Raw genomic sequence first — 7191 nt, 5'->3', positions numbered from 1 at the left:
CCTCCCCGTTCCCATTCTCTATCCCTCCCTCCCCGTTCCCTGTCTCTATCCCTCCCCCCCCCCCCCCCCGTTCCCTGTCTCTATCCCTCCCTTTCCCCCATCCCCCCCGTTCCCTGTCTCTATCCCTCCCTCCCCCCCCCCCCCCCCGTTCCCTGTCTCTATCCCTCCCTTCCCCCCCCCCCCGTTCCCTGTCTCTATCCCTCCCTCCCCCCGTTCCGTCTCTATCCCTCGCTCCCCCCCCCCGTTCCCTGTCTCTATCCCTCCCTCCCCGTTCCCCTTCTCTATCCCTCCCTCCCCGTTCCCTGTCTCTATCCCTCCCTCCCCGTTCCCTGTCTCTATCCCTCCCTCCCCGTTCCCTGTCTCTATCCCTCCCCCCCGTTCCCTGTCTCTATCCCTCCCTCCCCGTTCCCTGTCTCTATCCCTCCCTCCCCGTTCCCTGTCTCTATCCCTCCCTCCCTGTTCCCCCTCTCTATCTCTCCCTCCCCATTCCCTCTATCTTCCCCCCCCCCCCCCGTTCCCTGTCTCTATCTCTCCATCCCCATTCCCTCTCTCTATCTCTCCCCGTTCCCCGTCTCTATCTCTCCCTCCCCGTTCCCCGTCTCTATCCCTCCCTCCCCGTCCCCCGTCTCTGTCCCTCCTTCCCCGTTCCCCGTCTCGATCCCTCCCTCCCCGTTCCCCGTCTCGATCCCTCCCTCCCCGTCCCCGTCTCGATCCCTCCCTCCCCGTTCCCCGTCTCGATCCCTCCCTCCCCGTTCCCCCTCTCGATCACTCCCTCCCCGTTCCCCCTCTCCCCGTTCCCCCTCTCTATCTCTCCCTCCCCGTTCCCTGTCTCTCTCCCTGTTCCCTGACTCTATCTTTCCCTCCCCGTTCCCTGTCTCTCTCCCCGTTCCCTGTCTCTATCTCTCCATCCTGACAAACCCACTGGGGGTGAAAGCTCCTCCGGCGCGAGGGAGGGAGAGAAGGAGAGGGAAAGTCAAACAAAGAATTTGGAAAAGCGTGGAATATCCCACTGCAGGTATCGCTTGTTGCTTTCCTCGTTTACTACTTTATTTTTGATTGATTTCGGAGATAGTTCCCAAATAAAGATCGCATTGAGTGACTTTAGTTTCCTGATCTTTCTCCCCCTTGTACTCGTGTTTGTTTTCTTTTTTTAAAATAATATTTTATTGAGGTATTTGCAAATTTTATAACAGTAACATAAACAATGACATCAACATGGTATAATAAACATTTCACCCCCCCCCCCCCATCCCAACCTTCACACACCCCAACCATACAACAACAATCCCCCGCCAAACACCCCCCCCCCCCCCGGAATGCTGCTTCTGCTGATGTTTTAATTTTCCCCGAGAAAGTCGCCGAACGGCTGCCACCTCCGGCCGGGAGAACCCCAGCATTGACCCCCTCAAGGCAAACTTTATTTTCCCCAGCTTGAGAAACCAGCCATGTCACTAACCCAGGTCTCGACACTCGGGGGCTTCGGGTCCCTCCACATTAACAAAATCCGTCTCCGGGCTACCAGGGAGGCAAAGGGCAACACGTCGGCCTCTTTCACCCCTGGAACTCCCGGCTCTTCTGACACTCCAAAGATTGCTACCTCCGGACTCGGCACCACCCGTGTTTTTAGCACCATGGTTCGGAAGTGGGTAGCTGGGGTGGGGGGGCGGTCAGCATGGGAGCGGGTGGAGGCGGGTTTTAGTGAAACCACTGAGCACTGAATTTGGTGCATTTGAGTGCTGTAGTGAGAGTTTGGTGACTGAGGGAGTATAAGGCTTCATTTTTGTCTAAAGTCTAGTCTTTTATTTAGTTAATTAACTTAAAAGTTGCTGTTTGGCTTAGAAGAAGGTGAATTTTCAATCAGCTTTAAACAAAGGTTCTACTTGTAGGTACTTGCAGCTGGAGCTTGTTAATTATTTAATTGGATTAGGCCAGTTTTCAGAGGCTAGATTCACAGTATAAAAGTGATCCCCTACAGTGCAGACTTTGTTTGCACTGAGTGCTGAATTTGGTGCATTTGAGTGCTATAGTGAGAGTTTGGTGACTGAGGGAGTGCTGAATTTGGTGCATTTGAGTGCTATAGTGAGAGTTTGGTGACTGAGGGAGTTGGGTGAGGAGGGAGTAAGGTGCTCCTTTCATTTTGTTTCTTACATTTCCGCAAAGAGCGAGAAGGGAGCCAGGAGTTTACAGAGAGTGCAACTGACTGAGAGAAGAGTCTGAGGGCGGAGGCCCAGTTGGTCCACAGGGCAGCTATATTCTGTAAGGTAAGAGGGGATGGAGCCTAGGCCAGTTGGATGCTCCTCCTGTAGGATGTGGGTGGTGAGGGATACCACCGGTGTCCCCGCTGACTATACCTGCGGGAAGTGCACCCAACTCCAGCTCCTCAGAGACCGTGTTAGGGAGCTGGAGCTGGATGAATTTCGGATCATCCGGGAGGCAGAGGCGGTTATAGAGAAGAGTTACAGAGAGGTAACCACACGCAAGGTACAGGACAAGAGTAGCTGGGTTACAGTCGGGGGAAAGAAAACAAACAGGCAGTGCAGGGATCCCTCGTGGCCGTCCCCCTTCAAAATAAGTATACCGTTTTGGATGCTGTTGGGTGGGGGGGGGTGACCTACCGGGGGAAGGCCCTAGCGGCCAGGTCTCTTGGGCTCAGAAGGGAAGGGGGGAGAATGGAAAAGCAATAGTAATAGGAGATCCAATGGTTAGGGGAATAGATAGGAGATTCTGTGGTCGCGAGCGAGACTCCCGGAAGGTATGTTGCCTCCCAGGTGCCAGGGCCAGGGATGTCTCCGATCGTGTCTTCAGGATCCTTAAGGGGGAGGGTGAACAGCCAGAAGTCGTGGTGCACATTGGTACCAACGACGGAGGTAGGAAAAGGGGTGTGGAGGTAATAAACGAGTTTAGGGAGTTAGGCTGGAAGTTAAAAGCCAGGACAGACAGAGTTGTCATCTCTGGTTTGTTGCCGGTGCCACGTGATAGCGAGGCTAGGAATAGGGAGAGAGTGCAGTTGAACACGTGGCTGCAGGAATGGCGTAGGAGGGAGGGTTTCAGGTATTTGGATAATTGGAGCACATTCTGGGGAAGGTGGGACCTATACAAGGTGGACGGGTTGCATCTGAACCAGAGGAGCACCAATATCCTGGGAGGGCGGTTTTCTAGTACTCTTCGGGAGGGTTTAAACTAATTTGGCAGGGGAATGGGAACCGGATTTGTAGTCCAGCAACTAAGGTAGCCGATATTCACGCCAAAGCGTGTAATGAGGCAGTGGGGAAGGGAACACTGACAAAGGAGAGTACTTGCAGGCACGGCGATGGGTTGAAGTGTGTATACTTCAACGCAAGAAGCATCAGGAATAAGGTGGGTGAACTTAAGGCATGGATCGGTACTTGGGACTACGATGTGGTGGCCATCACGGAAACTTGGATAGAAGAGGGGCAGAAATGGTTGTTGGAGGTCCCTGGTTATAGATATTTCAATAAGATTCAGGGGGGTGGTAAAAGAGGTCGGGGATGGCATTGTTAATTAGAGATAGTATAACAGCTGCAGAAAGGCAGTTCGAGGAGTATCTACCTACTGAGGTAGTATGGGTTGAAGTCAGAAATGGGAAAGGAGCAGTCACCTTGTTGGGAGTTTTCTATAGGCCCCCCAATAGTAGCAGAGATGTGGAGGAACAGATTGGGAAACAGATTTTGGAAAGGTGCAGAAGTCACAGGGTAGTAGTCATGGGTGACTTCAACTTCCCAAATATTGAGTGGAAACTCTTTAGATCAAATAGTTTGGATGGGGTGGTGTTTGTGCAGTGTGTCCAGGAAGCTTTTCTAACACAATATGTAAATTGTCCGACCAGAAGGGAGGCCATATTGGATTTGGTACTTGGTATTGAACCAGGGCAAGTGATAGATTTGTTAGTGGGGGAGCATTTTGGAGATAGTGACCACAATTCTGTGACTTTCACTTGAGTAATGGAGAGGGATAGGTGCATGCAACAGGGCAAGGTTTACAATTGGGGGAAGGGTAAATACGATGTTGTCAGACAAGAATTGAAGTGCATAAGTTGGGAACATAGGCTGTCAGGGAAGGACACAAGTGAAATGTGGAACTTATTCAAGGAACAGGTACTAAGTGTTCTTGATATGTATGTCCCTGTCAGGCAGGGAAGAGATGGTCGAGTGAGGGAACAATGGTTGACAAGAGAGGTTGAATGTCTTGTTAAGAGGAAGAACGAGACTTATGTAATGCTGAGGAAACTAGATTCAGACAGGGCGCTGGAGGGATACAAGATAGCCAGGAGGGAACTGAAGAAAGGGATTAGGAGAACTAAGAGAGGGCATGAACAATCTTTGGCGGGTAGGATCAAGGAAAACCCCAAGGCCTTTTACACTTATGTGAGAAATATGAGAATGACTAGAGCGAGGGTAGGTCCGATCAAGGATAGTAGCAGGAGATTGTGTATTGAGTCTGAAGAGATAGGAGAGGTCTTGAACGAGTACTTTTCTTCTGTATTTACAAATGAGAGGGGCCATATTGTTGGAGAGGACCGTGTGAAACAGACTGGTAAGCTCGAGGAAATACTTGTTAGGAAGGAAGATGTGTTGGGCATTTTGAAAAACCTGATGATCGACAAGTCCCCCGGGCCTGACTGGATATATCCAAGGATTCTATGGGAAGCAAGAGATGAAATTGCAGAGCCGTTGGCAATGATCTTTTCGTCCTCACTGTCAACAGGAGTGGTACCAGGGGATTGGAGAGTGGTGAATGTCGTGTCCCTGTTCAGAAAAGGGAACAGGGATAATCCTTGGAATTACAGGCCAGTTAGTCTTACCGCATTATCGGAAGGACGTGGAGGCTTTGGAGCGGGTGCAGAGGAGATTTACCAGGATGTTGCCTGGTATGGAGGGAAAATCTTATGAGGAAAGGCTGATGGACTTGAGGTTGTTTTCATTGGAGAGAAGAAGGTTAAGAGGAGACTTAATAGAGGCATACAAAATTATCAGGGCGTTAGATAGGGTGGACAGTGAGAGCCTTCTCCCGCGGATGGAAATGGCTAGCACGAGGGGACATAGCTTTAAACTGAGGGGTAATAGATATAGGACAGAGGTCAGAGGTAGGTTCTTTACGCAAAGAGTAGTGAGGCCGTGGAATGCCCTACCTGCAACAGTAGTGAACTCGCCAACATTGAGGGCATTTAAAAGTTTATTGGATAAACATATGGATGATAATGGCATAGTGTAGGTTAGATGGCTTTTGTTTCGGTACAACATCGTGGGCCGAAGGGCCTGTACTGCGCTGTATCGTTCTATATTCTATAACCCTGGGAATTACATGCCAGTTAGTCTTTCTTCGGTGGTAGGCAAAGTAATGGAAAGGGTACTGAAGGATAGGATTTCTGAGCATCTGGAAAGACACTGCTTGATTAGGGATAGTCAGCACGGATTTGTGAGGGGTAGGTCTTGCCTTATAAATCTTATTGAATTCTTTGAGGAGGTGACCAAGCATGTGGATGAAGGTAAAGCAGTGGATGTAGTGTACATGGATTTTAGTAAGGCATTTGATAAGGTTCCCCATGGTAGGCTTCTGCAGAAAGTAAGGAGGCATGGGATCGTGGGAAATTTGGCCAGTTGGATAATGAACTGGCTAACCGATAGAAGTCAGAGAGTGGTGATGGATGGCAAATATTCAGCCTGGATCCCAGTTACCAGTGGCGTACCGCAGGGATCAGTTCTGGGTCCTCTGCTGTTTGTGATTTTCATTAATGACTTGGATGAGGGAGTTGAAGGGTGGGTCAGTAAATTTGCAGACGATACGAAGATTGGTGGAGTGGTGGATAGTAAGGAGGGCTGTTGTCGGCTGCAAAGAGACATAGATAGGATGCAGAGCTGGGCTGAGAAGTGGCAGATGGAGTTTACCCCTGAAAAGTGTGAGGTTGTCCATTTTGGAAGGACAAATATGAATGCCGAATACAGGGTTAACGGTAGGGTTCTTGGCAATGTGGAGGAGCAGAGAGATCTTGGGGTCGGTGTTCATACATCTTTGAAAGTTGCCACTCAAGTGGATAGAGCTGTGAAGAAGGCCTATGGTGTGCTCGCGTTCATTAACAGAGGGATTGAATTTAAGAGCCGTGAGGTGATGATGCAACTTTTGGTAAGGCCACATTTGGAGTACTGTGTACAGTTCTGGTCGCCTCATTTTAGGAAGGATGTGGAAGCTTTGGAAAAGGTGCAAAGGAGATTTACCAGGATGTTGCCTGGAATGGAGAGTAGGTCTTATGAGGAAAGGTTGAGGGTGCTAGGCCTTTTCTCATTAGAACGGAGAAGGATGAGGGGCGACTTGATAGAGGTTTCTAAGATGATCAGGGGAATAGATGGAGTAGACAGAGACTTTTTCCCCGGGTGGAACAAACCATTACAAGGGCACATTAAGGTGAATGGTGGAAGATATAGGGGGGATGTCAGAGGTAGGTTCTTTACCCAGAGAGTAGTGGGGCATGGAATGCACTGCCTGTGGAAGTAGTTGAGTCGGAAACATTAGGGACCTTCAAGCGGCTATTGGATAGGTACATGGATTACGGTAAAATTATATAGTGTAGATTTATTTGTTCTTAAGGGCAGCACGGTAGCATTGTGGATAGCACAATTGCTTCACAGCTCCAGGGTCCCAGGTTCGATTCCGGCTTGGGTGCGGAGTCTGCGCGTTCTCCCCGTGTGTGCGTGGGTTTCCTCCGGGTGCTCCGGTTTCCTCCCACAGTCCAAAGATGTGCAGGTTAGGTGGATTGGCCATGATAAATTGCCCATCGTGTTGGGTGGGGTTACTGGGTTATGGGGATAAGGTGGAGGTGTTGACCTTGGGTCGGGTGCTCTTTCCAAGAGCCGGTGCTGACTCAATGGGCCGAATGGCCTCCTTCTGCACTGTAAATTCTATGATCTATGATTAATCTAGGACAAAGGTTTGGCACAACATTGTGGGCCGAAGGGCCTGTTCTGTGCTGTATTTTTCTATGTTCTATAAACCCTCTAAGCTTCGGGCATGCCCAAAACATGTGGACATGATTTGCTGGGCTTCCCGCGCACCTCGCATACCTATCCTCAACCCCGAAGAACTTACTCATCCTCGCCGCTGTCATGTGTGCCCGGTGAACTACCTTAAATTGTATCAGGCTAAGCCTGGCACATGTATTAACCCTGCTTAGGGCGT

Source organism: Scyliorhinus torazame, chromosome 4 (genome assembly GCF_047496885.1).
Source record: "Scyliorhinus torazame isolate Kashiwa2021f chromosome 4, sScyTor2.1, whole genome shotgun sequence".
NCBI lineage: Eukaryota > Metazoa > Chordata > Chondrichthyes > Carcharhiniformes > Scyliorhinidae > Scyliorhinus > Scyliorhinus torazame.
This window is presented reverse-complemented; position numbering follows the sequence as displayed.